At 46.9% G+C, this 21,769-nt stretch overlaps 1 protein-coding gene across 3 annotated transcripts in view; it reads left to right on the top strand.

The window, feature by feature from the left end:
* The first annotated feature begins 408 nt into the window (after positions 1-408).
* The window catches only part of NEK6 (NIMA related kinase 6), an 84,248-nt gene continuing 62,887 nt past the window's right edge, over positions 409-21,769 (top strand). Inside the window, exon 1 of one of the 3 annotated variants that reach the window (XM_055721362.1) lies at positions 409-564. The gene's annotated coding sequence lies outside the window, so the exon portion shown is untranslated. Of the gene's footprint in view, positions 565-15,643; positions 15,887-21,769 lie in introns of those variants that run through there. The other 2 variants (XM_055721361.1, XM_055721360.1) reach the window with 2 other exon arrangements.

Raw genomic sequence — 21,769 nt, 5'->3', positions numbered from 1 at the left:
GCTGGTCCTCATTCAAGCTTCTCTCTTGCAGGGAGTTGTGTGGGTCCTGGTTTGGAAAGCACCTGGGAGCTGTGCTGTACACAGGTGGCATATTGCAGCACTTCGCCTCATCTGGAGTCTCACCTGGCTCCTGCTATTCCAAAATGGAATGGAGCAGTTTTCATTTCCTCTCTCTATGTTAAATTTGCCGCAGTGGCCAGTCACTGCCACAAACAGAAGGAGGGAACTGAGTTCCTTGGCTGAACTTTGAAACCTCAAGGACCACAGCTGATGGGGAAGGGGCTGGCACACCAGGGTGGGCGCCGCCACTCTGTGTCTTTGCCCTGAAAAACCTCATGATCTGGACAAAGTTCCCTGTTCTACCCAGCATCTCAGTTTCTGCATTTATAAAATGGGGATAATAATGACCAGCTTCACTGCAGTGCTACAAAGGCTGATACTTAAGTGGTACTTTTAAGCTCTTCAGGAAAAGGCATTACTATGAAGTGAGCGTGGGATCCTGGAGCTGGCTCCTGTCCACCTGCACCACTGGCCAGAGGAGGGAGCAACCCGCATCTCCTACAGGTGCAGGCACTCTTGTGCTTGTTCTCTTTCCATTTTTACTCTTCAAAGGGCTGGGCATCTTGTATGAGGGTGTGCAGGGAGCTGGGATTTGAACTCATTAGCTTTGTGCAGCCTGCACCTGCATGTCACTTATGTCTGCAGCCTGTGGGGAAACAGTTGTGTTTTTTTGGGTGGGTTGTGTTTTGGGTTGTTTTTTTTTTACTTAAGAGGGGAGGAGAGAGAAGAGAGAAAATGACAACTGCTCAGGAGGACCAGCTTGGTTCTGGGCCAGGTGCTGCACAGTAGGAGCAACAAAAAATGCCTTAGAGGTACTGGTGAAACTGTTCAGAAAACGTGACTGAAATACCTGTGCCTCTCGCTGTGCGGGGGCCTCATTTGCCTTGGGACCACATACAAGAAGGGATCGTGCTGGGGGAGCTTCTCTGTGGCTGCTGGCTGGATGTCTCCTGCCTGATGTGTCCTCAAGACCAACCCAATTTTAAATCTTCACTTGTGGATGCACCTTGTTTGGTACAACCAGAAAATAACGCAAAATTTCTGCCCTTCCCCTCATCCTCCCTGCAGAGGGAGTGGGTGAAGGCAGAGGGTTAGACCATAAAGCTGGATGGCAGGACCTGTATGTCCTTGCTCTTCTCTCTGCTATTATTCACTCTGCTAGCATGGATTTTTTCACTTGAAGCATTCGCTTCCCCATCTGTAAAACAGAGATAGAAACCAGGAGCCTCACAGGAATATTCTACACCCTTCAGATGGAGTTTGTCTCATCTGAATTCACATCTACCTGCCTCTTCCCTCCAGCCCTCTATCATTTTCTTTCTCTGTGATTTCAGATAGACTCCCATAAATCTTGTTCCAGGTCTAAATTAAATGACTGCTTAGAAGTCAGATCCCATCTGTGGCATGCCCTGTGACCTGGCAGTCTTCCTTTCCATCGCTTAAAGCTGGCAATGTCCCAGAGTTGCAGGGAAGTTTTGCAGAAGGATTGTCAGGCACTTGGGATTTAGTTTAGATCAGTATTTCCATCCCCAAAACCCGTTTTTGGGGGAAGGGAGAGAAGAAAGCAGTTTGATGCAGAGTTTTAAATTGGCCATGTAACGTCCATACACTTAAAATATGAAGCAATCTGGTTTGTATCTGAATTTGTTGGATCCTCTTAAAGGCTATGGAAACTTAAATACAAGATGTCCTGGTTTTCCCACACTTGCTGTTCCTTGGTTATGTGCTCTTTCTGCTAAACAACCCGCTCCCTGGGCGTGCAGCAGTTGTTGGTACCTGCTCCGCTGGCAGAGGCTGGTAAAGGGGCTGCAGTTTGAAAATCCGTTGTGAAAAGACTGATTTTTATCTCAAGTGGACGTTTTTGCTTAATACCAGCACTTTGCAGTGTCTGAGTACTGCACAAAATGTACCTAATGAATGCAGAGGAACAAAAATTAACAACAGGAAGTTGTTACAAAAGCAGCAGCAGCAGAAGTGATCTGCGCCACCGCGGGATCGGGCTCTGGCCCTGCTGCGCACGCAGGAAACGAGCCGCAGACAGGGTGCCAGCAGCATCCCCGGGGAGGGAGACAGAGCTGGGACCCAGTCCAGAACTTTTCCATGGGAATTCAGCAAGACCTATTTTCTGATGAAGCCGAAGTTGGCAGGACATGTAGCTGAGCCAAGGAGTTCACTCCAGAACATGGTGATTTTTAATAAAGTCACAATTGCTGCTCTGTGCTAAATGAGTCATTTTAAAGTCAGCCCCTCATAAAACAATCCCTTCTCAGATATTGCTTCCTTCTATACATGTTTCACCAGCCCAGCATACTTTTACGGCGTAAACACTACCTTAACTTATATTGCTGCTGAACAGTTACTACTTGTTCTCGCAGATTTCTCAACAGCGAAATCCAGGGCCGTGCACAATGCCAGTGAACACCATGCTTGTAGAAAGGCGTGGCGGAATTTTACATCCAAACCCCAGCGGTGTGAGCTGCAGTTGCGGTGACAAGTGTGTTGATGCGTGCATGTGACACAGCTCCCGCTGGGGCACAGCAGGACCCCCATGTCCCCTGGCTGGATGGAGCAAGGGACCGTGCCTTCCCAGCTGTGTGTGCGGCTGGCCAGTGGGGTGGGCAGCCGTAGCTGTCGGGGTGGTTTCCTCAGCAAGGACACTCATTTGATCACTTTCTAGTCCACTGATTTTTCACAGACTTTGTCAAACTGAAATCTGTGTTGGAGCCTCCTTCAACTGCCTGCCAAATTACATAAAATTATTCAGAATTGGCCAGTGAGTTAAAAAGATAGGGGGTGGAGGAGGTGGGGGGATATGACAGATGGACGGTGTGAATGCAGAAGTCTTGCATCCTCAGGAAACCAGGCTTAAAACATTCAGAAAACTGAAGAGGTCTCTGATCCATAAACCCCTTTGTTCCTAGGCACTAATCTACCCGAACCAACCAAGCTGTTGAAGTGTAGTTTTCTTGGGTTTGTTTATTTGCTTTTTGTGGACGTGTGGGCCAAAATCATGTCTGAGAATATGGCATGTCTCGCATTATTTGACTGCGGATCACAACCTTGTAAAACAGCTTTTTTCTAAAAGACACAGTGTGAGTATTTGTAACCTGAATGCAAACTGCCAAACACACGTTCACAGAACTCTGGTATTTTTGTTTAATATGTATATATTTTCTTTTACAATTTGGACCTAATGAAAAACATGTGGTTTGTGCTGAGTAAAAGGAATAATAGAACTTTGTGACGGCTATGTCAGTTCCTGCTGGGCATTACCGACCGCGTGTACTCTCTTGCTGGCTTGTGACTCCAGGTACTGCAGAGTAACTTGAACACGTTCCTCATCCCCACCCAAACCCGAACACTGCGGTTTTCAAAACACTGTTGTATTGGCAACCTTCCAGATCCTTTCTGGGCTTTTAGAACTGGGTTGAAATTAGTGGAGCAAAAGCACATTTCAAGTGTTTTCCCAGGCCTCCAGCACCACACCTGACTGTGACCCTGCTTTCTTCCCGAGACTTGGTCACTTCACATGTCTTTGCTCTTACTTCTGACAAAGGTACCAGTGGTACCTCCCTGTTTCCTTCCTCTTTAAAAGAAAGCCTCGTATCTTCCCAGAATTTGAAGCAGGGGCACCAAACCATTTTTGTTCTGTGGTTATTCACAACTGAGAACTGCAGACAGTGAGGACAGAGATGCTTCATGGGCTCTCCGGAGAGCTGAGTCAGCACTTTCAACTTCCTGAGCAATACAGACTCAAGAGGGCATGAAACAGGGCTGCTGCGTTAGAAATGGCACCAAAACCCTGCAAATGCAGAAAACTGCTCAAAGAAATGTAAATTTGAAAGAGTGCCATTGAAACACATATAGGAAAATCCTTCATTGTGAATGTAAATTTAAACAAAATCATCTACCTCCTGCCTTCCCACACAAAGGAAACCTGCTGCCTCTTCCCTAGGAGAGTGTTTTACCAAGCTCATATGAAACTCTTTTTTACAACATCCCTTTGTCTCTCTTGGAATCTGACCAAGAATTATAAGCCTTTAAAGAGAGCTTTTTGCTTGTTCAGGCCCAAAGGGAGTAGCTGGCTATAAATAATAGATTGGCCTCTACTGTTCCCAGTGTTTCTGTTTTGCTGCTCCTCACAGACACAACCTGGGAAAAGGTGTGGCGGTGCCTGTAGCAACAAGAGAGCGGTTATGTGGTCTCCCTCAAAGGAACATGATGATAAAGTGAGGAACAGCTGACAGGACCAGAGCTGGTATGTGCAGCCCAGCGGACGTGACGTTCCAATTTTAGAAAACTACAACTGGGGAGACTTGTTCGCTTGCTGGACCTTGCTGCTGTTTTCCATACAGGGAGCCCTGAGAGAGCAATGTCTTATCTGTCCAGCCTACTCAGCAATAACAGCCCCTCATCCAGGCAGCTGATGGATAACAATTGATACCCTTGGAGTATACACCTAGCTAAGGAAAAATGTTAGGTATTTGCAATATACAGCCAGGCAACATGAACTCCTTGTTTTTCCAAGGTCAGCAGCTCTGCCACGTCAGCCTGGAAAACCAGAGTTATCCTTTGTTTTCAGTGTTGCCAGTATTGCATCTTCCATCTCTTGTTTGCATTTGAGTATCAGTGTTGCAACCCCGGTGGTCCAAGCAGTCCCGCTTCCCACCCACCCCACTCCCACCCATCCCGGCCTTTCTCCTTTCATCTCGTGTCTTCTAAGCTATTACAAAACACCTCCCCACCTTTCCTAAAAGATACCCTTAGCTGTTATTTCTTCTCCCCCAGTGTCAAATTCTACCTTGAACTGTCAATTTTGACACTGGCAATTTGGAGGATCCCAGTTCCCACCCACCTCTTTCTCCATTGCCGTGGTTTGTAAGGGAGTTAGGCTGCGTAGTCCCAAAAGGAAAGTCTTGTATTTATGTCTTGGCAAGCAGAATCAGGAACCTGAGCAAGAGTATACAGGCTTCTGCTCTTTTCTACTCCTCAGTTACCTTCTGGGTCTCTCTGGGCAGATTAAGGCCTTTTGTTGTTTTTACCAAGGTCAGCAATCTATTCTTTTGTATTCACTGTACTCCACTCAATTAGTTGAGGGCATTTAACATGGATTTTTCATATTTGCATCACAAATTCTAAATGATCCATGAAAAGCAGCTGTTCAGAAACTTCTGAATTCATTATTCCCAGTGTCTTGGAGTAAAGAAACTTTGCCAGCCATGTTGATTGGGGCCCTGTGTAGTCAGTATGATGGGAAACTGTCAGTCATTTTTAGTCTACATTGAAGAAATAATGTTATGCTGTGGCATCTGGTTTCCATTTTATATTCTCTGCAACCTCTTCTTTACCTGACTTGCTAGTTACTAATAGCTGTGTCAACAGCTCAGTAGCTGAAAGCCTGCGTAGCAGCACCCCCAGTGACTTGATCGTAGGCATGGTCATATGCAGTGGTGTTACATGTCACAAAACCATTTTGATATCATCCCTTCTCTCTTCTCTTCCCATAAGGAGAAAACTAAAGATTTGAGCTGAAATTTTTTGCTTTGCAACACAGCACTCCCTGGTCTTGTTTGCTGGCTCTTTTAAAAAGAGCTAGGACCTTGAATAAACAACCTGGTGATGTGAATAAAGGAGTAGAACAATAAACCCCCTGTGTTTCACAACAGACTGTGATGCCAAGGGCTGGAATAATAGAGGTGAGTTTAAACTTGGGAAAGTTTCAGCACAAGGTTTTAAGTATTGCTTTCCAAGTGGAAAAGCAACTGCAAGAACAGCAGGGGAAGTGAAGAACATGGAGCACAAAGGTTCCTCTTCCCTAAATAAGCAACAGTGGGTTCCAGTGAGTGCTGCGGGCTTTAGTTCATGTGGGAGTCAGCTTCCTTCTGGCTTTGAGGTCTTGTAGCTGGCAAAAGGAAAATTCATAATCTTCCATCTGAGTTGTATTTGTAATCTTAGTTCCCCTGGCGTCGCTTAATCATTGACAAGCTCAAATAGAGGCTATGGAGAAGGACTCCACATTGCAATGAGCCATGGCCATCCTTTTTCCATTGTCACTTTATTTTTTACATCCTTTACTTTGTGTCAATGATTTTTTTTCTACGAGCCTTAGCACAACAGGAACCTGAGATTATTTCTTAGCGACAGCCTCAATGTTCTCCTGCCCAGGCATTGCCCAGTACATGTTTTCGAGCTCATGCTTTTCCCCTGAACTGTACCTCCTGTTTATGCTGCTCTTCTACATTTTATTGCTGCACATCCACTTGTCCAGCTTGGAGCATGACACGCCTCAGCACCCATGGGCAGCCCAGACGTGCCCCCCATCAGCTGGCCAGCACCCCCAGACACAGGGGTTTGGGCCATGAGGATGCAGCTAGAGACAACTTTTTATGTACCGAATGGTTCCTCTGTCTTACACATGCATGCAAACACCACACCACAAATCACAGGCACAGAGCTCTCATCAGCCCTTCTGTGCTTTCCACCCAGCCAGTTTCGCAGCGGCCGTTGCATTCATTCATACAGGCACGCTGGCTGACAGCCAGAGCCTGGTCTTGCTTTCTCCTCTCTTTCCTTCCTTCCTTTCTTCGGCTCGCTGGGTGTGACAGACTGAACGCAGTTGTTTATTGCTTTTGTTTCCACATATAATCAGATCTCTTCCCTGACATTATGCAGCTCAGCACAAGCACTCCAGGTGGGATGAATCCAGTTCAGTGCCCTCCTCCCACCCTAGGCTGCTCCTATCGCTAATGAACTCCAAACAACCATGTTCCCCATGTTCAACCTTCACCCTGCCCGATGCATCCATAATCTAAATATAGGCCATAATTATTCCACTGGCGTTTGTAGACCCATTGACAGAACTGACAGTGGCAGAGGTCGGGAGACCCTTTGCACCTTCAATATATTCTCTTAACCATTTCCTTGCTACTGGTGGTTACAGTCTCGCTAACATCCAATAAATGTCCTGGATTTGTTCTTTGACTGTTCCAAATTTGTTTGTTCCTTAGTCCACTCAGTTCCTGTACCACCAAACCACAGGCTGATTTTCTTCCCTCTAATTGGGACACTCCATTTGTTTATCTGGTTGTGCAATCAAAACATGAACTCAGAATGCTCTTTTCAAGCCAATGACCTGCATCTCCCCCAGATGCAAATCCCAGTGCCTGAGAAAATGAGTGCAAGAATCGATCTCCTGGCCAATGCGCTATTTCCATGTTGGAATAGCCTGGAAGCAGAAGCACTGACTTTCCATATTATTATTTTTATGGCCCTATGGAACAAACAGTTGAATATGGTGCTGTGAGAGTGAGTAGCGGGGGGAGAAGCTAATCTGTGCTGTACGTAATTTGATCGCAGATCATTTAGAGAATGTAAATTGTAGGGGAGAGATGTCACTCCTGGCAGGAGGTCGTCTGTGTCACCTGTCAGACAGTCCCCAGTGGCGATCATGAAAATTTCTTTGCAGGATTATTAATAAATAAACATAATGCTCTGCATTTCTGCAGCACCTTTCACTGGAGGGACAGAAAGCACTTTATCATTAACAACTGTGCTATGCAATTATTTTAACTTCCTTTCAAAATATTGTTTTAAAGGTTAAATTTGTCATTTGTTTCCTGGGATCATAAAATGGCATTAAATTTAAACTTTGGGATTTCTGCCTCCACCTCTGCTCATTCTGGGCTAAGGTATACACTCCATTTGACATCTTGGTAAATTAAATGAAGTGACAAGTCATTAGTTCTGAGACATATGTTAAGTATTTGTAGTGTGGCAGCTCTTAGAGAGTGTAACAGTGGTCAGGAATCCCATCTGCTACTACAATGGACAAAGTTTTTCTCCCACAGAATTTATAGTTTAGTTCAAAACTAAGAAAAGCAGAAGAGAAGGGAGGAGGTTGAGTAAGACCAATTGTGACTGTTTAGACCTCCTGTAAGTGTACACCATGTGGGACATGAAGTCATAATCACAAAATTGTAGTGCTGTCATTCAGTGTGTAGTGATGTATTGCTGCACCTCTAAAGAACTGGATCCTGGCTGGGCATCTTGGTATATGCATCACTGTAACTGTTAGTAAGCTAGAGGAATATATGGAAAAGACAAAGAAAATATGCAAGAAGAGCTGTTGATATTGTGTGATCCCTGTGTGTTATGCTAACCAATATTGCCTCTTTTTCATTTGCGTTCTCTTGTCTCTGTGTATCCGTATGGTTAGTCTGAAATGTAAAACTTACCTGCAAGCTTTTTCTGGGTGGGAGTCGTCTTTTCTCCTGTGTTTTTTGCACAACAAGCAAAGTCTGAGTCCTGACTCTTGCATAGGACCCAAAAAACCTACAATGTTACCACTCTGTCCTGCTCCCACTGAAATTTATGGCAAAATTAGTCCCACTTTCTTTAGCTGTGAAATTCTATAGCACTGGTGCTATGAACAGATCTTAGAAGTGAATAAGAGAACAAATCACAAAAGAACAGTATTACCCAGAACAGATTCTTCAGAAATATCCCCGTGAAAGGGGGCTGAGAATGGGAAGGTGCATGCATGCAGCTTCTGGCAGGGTCACACTTGTAACATCTGGCTGTGAAACCTGGAAAGCTCTGCCAACTCCTTTTGAATAACAGGCTGTGCTCACGGAGACTGAGTGTAACTGCATTCCTGCGAAACTTGCCCAGAACACTTGGAAGGGGTCATGAGGAGGAATGTCAGGGAAAATAGGGGAAGGGCCTAGGAGTGTTAAAGCCAGAGCTGCTCAATCTGGCTTCAATTGCTTTTTCCCTTCCCTTCCCTTCCCTTCCCTTCCCTTCCCTTCCCTTCCCTTCCCTTCCCTTCCCTTCCCTTCCCTTCCCTTCCCTTCCCTTCCCTTCCCTTCCTTTCCCTTCCCTTCCCTTCCCTTCCCTTCCCTTCCCTTTCCCTTTCCCTTTCCCTTTCCCTTTCCCTTTCCCTTTCCCTTTCCCTCCGTTCTCTCTTTTCCCTTCCCTCTTCCTTTTCCTTTTCCCTTTCCTTTCCATTTCCCTTTCTTTTCTTCCTTTTTCTTCTAAAAGAAATTAACTCATGGAACTGTAAGGAAGCAAATCTTGGGGTGGGGGGGGTGGGGGGTGGCGGGGGGGAAGAGAACTCCAGCATGGCTGAGTAAGGGAAGGCATTTGAGACTCGCTGATGACCAGAGACACTACATAAACAGGGGCCCACTTAAGACAGTTCATTAAGAAAATAGGGGACAGAGCCATAAAGCCTGTGCCTTTGCTATATTGCTACATAATGAAGCAGTTAGAATGGTATATCTTTACTATCAGCTTAACATACGGTTTGAGTTCACACCTGAGCCCAACTCCCTAGTTATCCCCATTGCCCGCGGTCGGTGCGTGCTAGGGCTCCAGCCCAGTGAGCCGTGTTACACCTCACCCAGAGGAGCAAGAGGGAGGCCACTGTCTGAATCAAGGTGCTTCAAACTCCAGCACAAACAGCAGTGTAGGCTGTTAACACAGGCAGTGTGGCATGCAGCTTAGAGCTCAAACAGCAACAGAATAGCGCTGCTTCTGATTTTTATTGCTCCATATGTGGTGTGGCCAGTCTTGCTTCTCAAAGCAGCCTTAGATACCTGTTGACTTAATACACATGCTTCTGCCAGTAAGACAGTTAAGAGCAGAAAACTGGTGCAACAGATTGCACACCATGGGATGTATCAGAGAAAGTACTGAAGCGACATGCCTCTGTCTCCCTGGGCTCTGTGCCACACAGCCTGTTTCATATTTGTGACCCTCTGACCACAGGAGGTTGGATAATTTTCCAGTTCCACAAGGTCTCGGCCCAGCCCTCTGAGTTACTCCACACTAGACATTTCCTTACTGAGAGGGGCTCCTTCTCCCTGTCACATGGATCTGCTCTGGGTCTAAGCCACGGCCTGCGGCAATAGCGCAGGACCCGGTTCAGGTCTCCACTTTGGGTTCCTTCCCACCACTGCCCTTCCTTCTCTCTGCCCTGTTGGAGTCTAGCAGGGTGGTGGCAGCAGCAGCAACCAGCTGGCCTGTGTGGTGGTGTGAAGTTTAAATACTTGCTTCTCCTTTGACCCACTCTGGTGTTGTCCTCACACTGATACACAGGCTGCTTCTCATCGCGCAGCGTGACTCCTGGTCGGTCAGCTGGCTGCGGAGGTCCTGCTGTACTGGCCAAGGCAGCTGCCACACCTGTAGCTTAGCCAGTAGCTACAACCTTCTATTGGTGATGAAGGACTTCTAAGAAGCAGGCGCTGCTGCTGGGGATTTACCTTTTTGTGTGACTTTCTCTTTAAAATCTAACTCAAGGAAACCTTTTACTGCTTGGCATTATTTGTTCTATCTGCTTTCTCCTTCCATTTTATGAAGTTCCCAAAAGAGGACCATGGGAGATGCTGGCAGCAAGGGAGATCACAGTGACCACATGCTGTCAAGAGCTGAGCTGTCAGAAAAGCCAGGGAGTTGTGAGGGGGCAGAGGGTGGTACAGAGTCTGCAGAGACACCAAAAGGGAGGATGTGCTGGCTTTGGAGAGGAGGGAGAGTTACATGAATAGAGCTGCAGAAAGGACAATGCATGAGTCAATATTCATCCATATATTCATGATCTGTAGGCTTGAGTACTGTGATGCTCATTATCTAGGCATGACCTTAAAAACTGCAGTTGATTGAGAACACGGCAGCCCATCTGCTTGGCAACACAGGCTGCTGGGGGCCTCACCCCAGCACTCTGCTCCCTGCACTACTTCTCTGTTCTTTGTTTGAATACAAATTCAAGGGCGCAGACTTTATCTCCAAATCCTTTGCTAGGGGCTGAGAAAAGGCATCCACAACTCTTTCTCTCTCAAGAGCACAGTGAGTGAAATGTGTGTGTGTAGGACACACAGCTAACCCTCTGTCCCTGCTCCAGCTCTATACAGCAAACTTTCTCCTCCTCCCTCTCTCCCCAAAATAAGCTGTGACCACAAGCCTGTATGACTGAAAAACTCCATCTTCCACTTGCCCTTCCACAAAAGCAACAGAAAGAGCCATCCCACTGCCCCTGCTGGGCAACGCCGAGCTCATGCCATGAGCCCTCTTCACCATTCGGGGTGGTGGTAGGTACCACCCCGACAGTTAGACAGGGACAGCCCTACAGCCAGCCAGGATGTGACAGAGTGTGCTATGGCTGACACTGAGGCCTTCCTTCTGCCCTTCAGCTATATACAGAGGCGCTCTGCTGGGGTGAAACATCTCTCCCCCACTGTCCTCTCTGCACAGGAGAATGAGAAAATTAATGAATGAAACCCCACAATTTCCTACCCTGCTAGTACGGGACAACAGGCCTCTTTTATTTTCTGTGTACTGCCCTGCCCTGTTTTCAATTGACCAAAGAAATGAATGAGAACTGTCTGCTGCCACTTAATCATTTAAAATACAGTCACAAGAAAAGAGGAAGCAATGTTAAATTTTCTGTCCATGTGAAAAATCCTTCTGCTCCTTCCTCCAGACACCTTCCTGAGCCTGCTTCTAGCATCCCTTATTCTTTAAAAGAAAACGTGTCTTTCTTCTAAGCAATTAAACTCTATAAAAAAAGGACATTTTCTCCATCATACTTTCCCATCTCCCCTTTCCTGGATGGCAATCACATACTCCAGATCTCACGCTGAGAAGGATATTCTGCCACTGGTCACATCTGGTTCCCTGATGAGATCCGCAGGCGGCTGAGCTGGAGTGTTCGCTGGGTCACGTGGTGGCTCTAGGTTGCCTTATCTTCCTGAAGACCAGTGCTTTTTAATCTCCTTTGATTCTATTTCTCTCTTTTTGCATCACTCTTATCAGTTTGAGACTAAACTGCTGCACAAATGCTCATAAGATCAATCTACAGATCTTAAATATGGTAAAAAAGAAGTGTTTCTCTGAGCAATCTGTTGGAGAGATTTTGTACTGACTTTTAGACTAGTTCCACACTGGTATGCATTCCTTTAGCATTAATGCTTCCTCTGGGACTCAGACCTTACAGAAATATGAGAACCGAGTGTGCAGGCTGCAGACACACTGTGAAAGTCAGGCTCATGCAGTGTGTGTGTGGAGAAGACATGCTGCAGCTACGGCAGTGGAAAGAGAAATCCGCAGCCCATCTTCTCTAGCTACTGCTGGAAAGTTGACTCTCTTTAAAACCTGTAATTTTCATTTGAGGAAGAAGGTTGGTTTTGGGGTTTTGTTTCTTTGGTTTTTTTGTTTTTGGTTTGGTTTTTTTTCCCCTGAAAATAACTTGTAGCAGAGTCTCCTCAGTGTATGCTATTAAGAACAGAAAATAATAAGCCAATAGGCATATATTAAGCCAGTAAAGCTAGGATTTTATCGATAATGGACTGAGAATGAAGCATACAGACACAGTTGCATTTAGCACTCAGAATAAAGTAAATCAATCAAATTGACTGAATGTTGATTTAAAATCCTCAAAGATTTGGGTCAAGATATTCAAGTTTTCCCAAAACAGACTTGTTACCGGAAATCTTCATACCCACAAGTAATATAGAAATTTTCCCGTTTAATTTTCTCAGCCTCCACTGATATTATGTGCTTACTTTCTGTTCTTGGTTCTGTTTGTACAATTAAAATAAAGTGGCCTCACTCACCATGGGTCAGTACTAAATCATTTGGGCTGTAAGCAGTGAGGAGGTGGTGGTCGCTCTGCAACCATGTGAGTATTAACCATAAAAACTTCAGAGGCATAAAAGACTATTTCCTCATGTTTTAGGTTAAAAATTAAGTTACTTAAAATACTTTTATTTATGTAATTCTCCATTCCTTACGGGCTGATCTTCAGGCTTCCACTAGCTAAGAGTTCCTTTTGACAGTTCTATCAGTGGGATTTTAAATATTGTAGATTAAAATATATGTCAACCCATCCTTGAACTGTATAAAATAATTAAACTGACCAGATGAAAACAGCTGACATCTGCAAATGGTGCAACCTTCATTTAGATGGATGTGTGGAAAATACACTTCTTGCACTTCAGGAGACTTATCTGGAGACATAAAGCCTAATGCTGCTGTCCCTGGGCACAGACGGCTGTGCTCAAAGGCAGGAATCGCTGTGCAGGGGATGTGATCAGTGCTGGGCATTAAACACACCAGGGCGAGCCGGGCCGAAGGGTCAATGCGTGGCTCTTCTTACAAGGATTGAAACAAAGAAGAAGTCAACATTTTCTGAAAGTTCTCACTTTGGGGGTTGTTTAAAAGAGAATTTCACACAGAACCATAGCACAGACCATGAAAGAAAGTTTTATTTCTGTCAAGACTTAATTGAGGAAATTTAATTTGCTTTCCTAACTGAATTGCTGTTGATAATCTAAAGTAATTTTGTCTGGTCTGTCTAATTTAGCAATGAAAAACCTGGATCTTGAAGCTGTGCACAAGAATGTAGCAGATTTTTTAAAACAGCTTTTCTGAATAGAAAGACGGTAACTTATGGCAGCGTAACAAAAGATAAATTTTTTTGTCATTGTTTTGATGTAAAACACTTAAGTTCTTATACCTCAATCCACTGACACTTCTCTTTTTAAGAGAAAGAAATGAATTTTTGCAAATGGTACATCAACAGAACTTGGGAAAATTGAGTTTGGAGAAAAAAATTGAATTCATTTTGTTTCTCTAAGCACTTTCCCATGTTTCAGATTTTGTACTGATAGATTGATGATATGATTTGCTTTAAAACCAGGTGGCCTCTCAGTTTCCATCTGTTGTGTCTATTGCTCTGTCTCTAGTGAGAAGCATTGCATAGCTGTGCAGGCATCTGTACCCTTGAGAGAAAATCTTTACGCTATCAGAAATGCTCAGGGAGAGAGAATCTAGTTTTACAGTATCTTAAATGTGAGACGTATCAGAAACTTGAGCCCCTGGAAGGATCACGTTTATATTCACCCAAACTGAATGCACTGAATTTCTACTAGCTTTGTGTAAACAACAAAAACCAAAACCTAGTGACATTTCCAGAAGCACCAGTTCAAATCTTAGAAAACCAACTGAATATGCTACAAAGTTTTACTGCAGTTTCTTGTTTCTCTGGATGCCAGAGGCAGCACTGCTTTAGCAAGAACATTTTCCTAAAATAGGCATCCCAATGGATAAACAATGCCATTTGAGCAAAGACCTGCCATGATTCATGCTCTGCAAAACAGAGACTTACTATGGACCTTAAACCCCGTGAGTGGAATCTGCTGGAAAAAGTGACTTATTTGAACCAAAATGTCTTTGGTAGCAGGTTCCCCGCAGCTTTGGTGTAGGTGTAGGTATAGGTGTAGGTGATGCAATCAGTTGAGAGAGCGGAGCGCAGCAGCTGAGCATTATGCTCCATATGGGCAGCAAGCATTTCCCTGGAAGTTGTGTCCATGGATGTAAAGCACAACGCAGAACAGGGCCTTTCCCTGCTGTTCCCAGGGAATGTAAATAACCAGTGCTCAGTGCTGTTGGGGAGGGCGTCATGGTGTCCCACCGTCTTCTCCAAACAGCCAAGTGCAGCAGCAGGACACCTGAAGGAACTTCAAACACATAAAAGCCAAGGCACAGGACACAGGGATGCAACTGGGAGTCATGCCCCAAAGAAGAGGGCGCATGCGTGCATGCAGTTCCATTCTGGGCGCCTGGTTTTCGTCCTGATGGAGCAGGCTGACCTGGGCGCCCTCCCTCCTACCTGCCCTTCCCAGCCCAGCTGAGATGGCACCTGCAAGCCGCTCAGCACTGACGGTGTACAGCTAGTACAGTGTGGGCTTACAGGACTGATTTAAAAAAAAAAAAAAATTATTTGTAACTGGCAAAGGGCTGAGTAGAACTGAAGCTGTGCCCCAGCCTCGCTGGCGTTAGTGCTTTCTGCTGTGGCAGCACCAGGAGTCCCCCAGTCGCACCAGCAACCACCCTGGGCCGGAGCCAGGCCTTGGAGCAGCGGTTGGCACAACGGAGCCGTCGCGCTTCTCCCCGGCCTGCTGCGGCCGGCCTCGCGCCTCTCGCCCGCTGTGGGCAATTCGACGGGACGCGCCGGTTTGCTGTGACGCGTGGCGCAGCGCTGCCGGGCCTGCGCTCACTTCGAACAAACGCAGCTCAATTTCAAGCTCCAGTGAAACGCACCAACGCTCGTCCCCGGCACGCAACAGCGCGACCGGGACTGCCGGCCCGCCGCGCCGCAGGCGGCGGGGTAGGGGGCGGCGGGGCCGGGGGCAGGCCCGCACTCGCACCGCCGGCAGCACGGCGGGGATAGCGCCCCCGGGGCCGCCGGCCCGTGGCGGGGAGCGGTAAACCCCGGGGGCTGCGGCCGCGCCGCTCTGCAGAGCGGGGGGCGCCGCCGGCGCTTCTCCGCCGCCCGGGGCTCGGGGCAGCCGCCGCTTTCCGGGGCAGGCTGGGCCGCCGCGGCGGTGGGAGGCGCCGCTCGCGCTGTTCCGCGCAGGCCGCCGGGCCCGGGCGCTGACGCACCGCGGGACCCGCAGCCCCCGCCGGCAGAGCGGGCCCGGGCCGGCGCGGCGCGGCCCAGGTGCGGGGCGCGGGCCGGGCGCGGGGCCGGCGGGGCGGGGCGCGGTCGCGCGGCAGGTGGGCAGAGCCCCGCGCGGCACCGCCTCCCGCGCGCTCCCGCCCGCCCGGCCTGCGTGGCAGACGCCGAGGCGCGCGCCCGAGCGGCGGCGGGCAGCGCGTGCGTGGGGCGGCGAGCGCGCGCGCGGGGCGAAGTTGTCTGCGGGACGCGGCGCCGCTTCGCTCGTTCTGCTGCGGGGCCGCGGGGGCCGCGGCCGCCTGGACACCCCCCCCTCCCCCCGGCACTGCCCCCGCGCCCGCTCCGGGACGGGCCCCGCCGCCTCGCCGGCCGCAGGTGAGCAGGACAGGGCCCCGCCGCGGCCGGGCCGCGCTCCGCCGTGCCGGGGGTGTGCCGGGCCCTGCGCCGCGCGGCCCCTCAGGCGGGAGCGGCCGGCACCGGCCCTGGGCAGCGCGGCCGGGCCGCGGGGCGGGCGGGACTGCGGGCGGGCCGGGGGGGCGGCCGCGCTGCCGGGGCCGGCGAGGGGCTGCCGGGCAGCCGTCCCGCCGTCGGGAGCGGGCCTGGGCGCCCCGCGGCCTCCGTCCCGCCGGGGCTGCCGCGCCTCCGGCCGCGGGGCCGACACGTGCCGGGCGGGAGCGGGAAGGGGCCGGCACCGGGGCCGCGAGGGCCGCGGGCGGGCGGCGCTGGGATCCGGGAAAAGTTGAAGCTGCCGCGGACACGGGGACACCGTTGCGGCCCTGGGGGTGCCGCCCCCCGCACACGCCCGGCGCCGCCGTGCCGTACGCGCCCCTCCGGGGCAGTGGAGCCCGGCGTGGGCCCGGGCCGCCCGCCCCCGGCCGCTCGGCGGGGCTGCGGCGGGGCCCCGGGCTGGCGGGGGGCTGGGGCCCCGCGCCCCTCCCCGCCCGCGCCCCCGGGGGTCCCCGGAGCGGCGCGCCCGGGCGGTGGGGCTGCGGTAAAGCCGGCGCCGCTGGGAGAGCGCACGTGTTACCGCTGAGCTACCGAACACCAGGCTTTTCCTCCCAACATGTTACTCTCTCCGAAGTGTGATTTATGCTTGTGTGGGTAATGGTGGATTTCTGAGCTCCATCTGTTTGTCTGTCTGTTCGCACACACGGAATATTTCTGCCAGTGCTGGTTGCCTATGGCATTATTGCAGTATAAGTAATTTGATAGGAAATATTGTAGCAATTAGAAGTCCAGTGATGCAAGTTCCTGACACATTATGACTGTCTTGCTGTCATTTCTGTGTCTCCTGTAAAAGTTCAATTTTGTGAATCACTGTAAGCAACCGTTTAACTTCTGCAGCATTTCTGCAGTTTTTACATTTTGAGACATCCGTTGACATTGAGTCAAACTCTTTCCAGTGTTATTTTTTTCCTGTCGACATTCTTTGTGACAGTCATACTCTTTTAAGCAACAACAGAAAAAAAAGGAACTACTTTTAGATAAGAGTGTTGCTGCCCCTGTTTCCTATGGCCCTGTGCCTTGGAGACCTAAAAAAAATGGGAACTGGGAGGAACTTTTATTATGATGGAAAAAGAGCATCTTCTGTGGGAAGTGAGATTTCTAGATGGAGTGTGAGTGACTGCTGTCGCCCCAAAGGAATTGTCAGAACAGAATCGACCTTTTGCTTTCTTAACACCTGCAACATAAAACGCTTCTGCATGTTTTGTTTTCCTTTCTTCCTCTGGAGTTCTGTTTCTTGATAAATACATGTTTTATGAGAGGGGACGGACATGTAATTTGAATAGGAGTTCTAATATACCTTTTCAAATTCTTCAATATTAATTTTATTGGGAGAAAAGTGGATGAAGATTAGTAACTTGGACTCGAAGCCCAGACTGGGAAACGGATACTTATTTTTTTGTAATACATGCCTTCTGTGATCCTACCCAAAAAGTTTTCTGTCAATACATAATACTTAAGTGTACATTGAAAATATTGAGCCTACACTGGCTTTTCTCATTTTTCCTAATAATCACTGTACTGGAGAAGATCGTGGGAGATTTTGAGATTTATCTTACAGCATGCTTTTTGGCTTTATTCAGACCTACCTGTTGGTCTGAAGGCCTCTTTCAATGGCTCTTAAGAGGTTTTTTGTGTACTGAATGATCTATTAATGATTGTTTGCTAGGATAAAATGAGTTGGCCTTTTTTTTTTTTTTTTTTTTTTGTAAGGGGATAGGAGCTAGAAATGTCTTTGTGGGTTTTTCTCCTGCTCTACCTCTGCTTTCTTTGCTGTAAAATGGAGGTAGCAACAAGTCCACCTCCTGCGCACCTCCAGAAGGCATTTTCTAGATGTGTAGAAGATGAATTAATGGATGTACTTCAGCATCTTTTCCTACTTTGTGGTGCCAAATGTATTTAACCTCAAGGCTATGAAAAATGTATGCATGACAAACAACATGGCAGCTCAGACTAGACCATGTGAACTGGAGCAGTCAACAAGTGGGGCAGGCTGTTGAAAGTGGGCATCAGTATGACCTCTGGGGTTTGACTTCTGCTCTGTCCTTAAGTGAAAGCCTAGTTGGGATACAGGCCTTCCAGAAGATTAGTTTAATAGCCCAACTTGTGTTTTAGTTTTGGTCATTCTAATTTGCTTTTCTTAGTTTTTCTTGTTATGGCAGGGGTTGTTCATGGTGATCTCCAGCAAATGAGAAAAATGAATGCAAGGAACCTCATTTTAGACGTTGGGTCCCTCTTTTCCATTGACTGAACACTGACAGTTTTTAATTGCAATTTTCTCGGTATTACTCCAGTTCAACACTCATGTAGATGGCTAGTGGCCATGGTGCTCTCTATGATTTGAGCACAGAAGGGTGATAAAGGTAGTCACAAATGGTCATTCTACCTGTGACACACTCTACTGCATTTGTCCTGTGAACTCACTTAACCAGCTTGGTTTACCTTTTGTGGGAATAATGGTGACTAATGCAGTGTATACCTATCCAGGTGCTTGTCCAGGTTATTTGTAGGAAATAATGTGATACGTGTCTCTGTATCCAGTATAAATGCAAGAAGAACATTTTTGCAATATTAAAAGCAAAAGTGAACTATTCATGCGGTTGAAATATAGTTCAGAATTGCTGTGATGCCACTCATCACTGAAGACCCTGATAATGTGGCTGTTGACAAGAAGATGGTGACCTGCTCTGCTGCTGGTTACAGGACGGGCATGGCAGCAGAGGAAGCTTGCATGTGTCCACGCCACGCTCTGTGGACTGGACAAAATGGCCTTTCCTGGTATAAAAACCTGTGGAAGTTAAAGGTTGTCCAAATGGACACTTCGTCCTGTTAAAAGACAGAGGCCTTGGAAATAGTTTTTCTGTTACCAAGTCCTATTAATGCTGCATTTATTGTGCTCACTGTTCCCTTTGTGAAGTGTCTGGTACAAGCACGTGCAAGTACTCGGCAAGTTCTATGTGCTTTTTCATCAGTAGATCTCTAAGTGCCCTAGAAGATAAGTACGGTTTATCTGGAATCTGTGAAGAACAGAATCGGGCAGTTTTGGTCTGTCTCCGTGCCACGCAGTCCCTAGCTGGCTGAGCTAACATCAGACAGCTTGGTGCTACTCAGCTGGATGGGTTCCCTTGTGTTCTCTGTCCCCTGTGCCGGGGCTGCTGTTCTGGCTATTGGCAAGTTGGTTCAGCTGAGTAAATTGGTGTAAACTAAGGAACCAAAACAGGAGGGGAGAAAAAAACCAAAAAAAGTTTAAGTAAAAGCCACTTTACTTGCTGTGGCTGCTGAAAGGACGATTTGTGTTTTCCCTAGCTGTGCCCTTGCCTTTTCCCACTGTGGGGTCAAAGGACTGCTGCAACCAAGGGTGCAGGATTTGCCCCGAAGAAAGCAGGCTGGACCCGTCTGGCCTGATGCTTTTAAGGGCGCAGTAGTCTGTCAGCTGCAGAGTGGGTTGGGCATGATGTGATGTAGTAGGTCTCTTCCACTTCTGAATTCCATGTTTCACTGCAGAGCTGTGTCTCAAAAGGAGGAAAACCCCAAAGTGTTTAGGAGATAGAAGAAGACGTGTACAAACTGAGAGGTGATGTTGGCCCAGACAATAGTTTTATTTTTCAAGGCGGGGGGGGGGGGGGGAAGGCCAGAAAATTTGCATGCAAAGTCTATTTTTAAAACTGACTTCAAAATCATGGTGAATTTTTCCAGCAGGTTGAAATTGCTGCATGTGTCTTAATTACATAGAAAATGAAGCTGTCTAAGATAGTAGTTTAAAAATTTCTTACAGGTTTGGGGGTGTGTGTGTGTGGAGGTGTGTGCATTTGTTTTTAAAGCCAGGCTGGAAGCTGCTGTCTTCGTTAGCTGAAATGTAGGACGGGGAGAACCAAGGTTCTATATAAGTATGTGATGAAGTGGGCAGTTCTAGAGCTTGTAAGCTAAACTTTGTTTAGAAAAAGAATACCACAGGGAGTTATTTTTAATAGTGGTTTGAATGCAGAAGTCTGTAAAGCTGTCAAATATTTTTATGGGTAGATAGGTCTTTTTCTATGTTGGCTTACTTTTTATATGCATATTGGTTTGGATCGAGATTAATTCAAGTTCTAACCTGTGCTAAGTATTTAAACATCTGGACTTGCTCTAAGTGCCGTTGCGGTACATGTGTGAGAAGTCTCTGGGATTGTCTTCTAACGTTTTAAAATATTTCAGGAAAAAAATTATTAAATTAAAACAGTATATTTAGCTTCCAGTGTTTAGTTGATACGGCTTATCATGTGGCACGATGCAGTAAATTGCAAATAATTTTACGGTGTCAGTACAATTAAAGACATTACATTTCTAAAGTGTTTACTTCAGCTTGGTGCTACTTTAAGTGTCTGCTATCATAGATTCCAGGCAATGAACAGCTGTCTGTCGCAGATGGGAGAGGGGGAAAAAAACTTCCCCTTAGCTTCTTCTAAAAAGGTTTCCATATAAAACCAGTAGTAATGTAATACAACCTTTTAGTCAAATTTGTTTCCTGTTACATGTTTAAGCGAACCGACAGCAGACTCTTATCTATTTGAAACCAAATGGTGTAAGTGAATGAGACTCTAGGAATTTCATACTCCAAAGCGTTCTTGAAACCTCACAAATGCTTGTTTAGCAGTCAGAATGCATTATTTATTACATTTCAAAAAAAAAAAAAAAGATTTGCAGGTAGTTTATGAATTGCTTCTTTAGAGTCTGCTGTGTTTCAGTAAGGTAAGGTGGTATTGTCTGTCCTGTTCTTGTACTGTGTTTTACACAACAAATTCAAGTAGATTAGAAACTGTCAAGGAAGCATGTAGCATATCTGTATTTTTAATAACTAAATGCAGTGAAGTCTGAGAAAGAGCAGGTATGAAAGCCACGATGATTTTTGGTAGAGTGGAGTGTTTTCTGCTGTGATCTCAAGATGGCAGAAATGGAGTTTGTGCACAGAACTACATGAATTTAGTTTTATATTGTGAATTGGATATGCTGTTTTATGAGCTAGTACACCATGGCAATTATAAGACTTATTAAAATAGTTAAGACAGGTTTGATCACAAAATGCAGAAGATGGTAAGATTGTTATTTTTTTAAATTAAAAAGTTGCTCCTGCTGGCATAAAGCTTTTCCCTTGATGGTGGTTTCCTTGCTATCTTTCTCCCCCTGCTCCCCAGCTATTAACAGGTATATTATAATCCCTAGGCACTTAAAGTTTTTGTGTTTATTTGCTTTGAGTAACTTAGGTCTCCAGTTCTAGACTCCAACCTTTGTATGTGCTTCACATGATGAATCAAAGTAGGTGCCAAGCTATCCCCTGCCTTTGGACAGACCTTGAGCACCAACCCTCGGATCAGTGCATTTGCTTTTTAGGAAGGCAGTTTATTTTGTTGTTTTATCAAAGCACTGACTGGTTTTGGTTGTAATTTCAAGCAGTTCTCATTCTGAAGCTATTCTCATTTCTCTGTTGGGAGCTGGCAGGTGCAGTGGTCCATGAATGTTTCAGTTCACCATTTCTTGAAAATGTGGCTGTACCTTTGAACTGAGTTATCTCAATATAACGTGTAATATGCTTTTTTAAATGTACTTATTTTTTAGTTCAGTGGATGGATTGTTTGTGTAACATCAGTTGGAAATTGTGTCGAAGCTTTTTTCCAAGTGTGGGGATGCTGCTGAGGCTGATCCAGAAACCCCCTTTGGAAATGAGCCTGCTGGTTAGGGGGAAGAGATGACTCCCGATCTCGTGTTGCCGGTGGTGGA

Source organism: Falco cherrug, chromosome 9, assembly GCF_023634085.1.
Source record: "Falco cherrug isolate bFalChe1 chromosome 9, bFalChe1.pri, whole genome shotgun sequence".
In the NCBI taxonomy this organism is placed as follows: Eukaryota; Metazoa; Chordata; class Aves; order Falconiformes; family Falconidae; genus Falco; species Falco cherrug.
The sequence above is the reverse complement of the archived record's forward strand: the minus strand, read 5'-3'. Positions and strand labels throughout refer to the sequence as shown.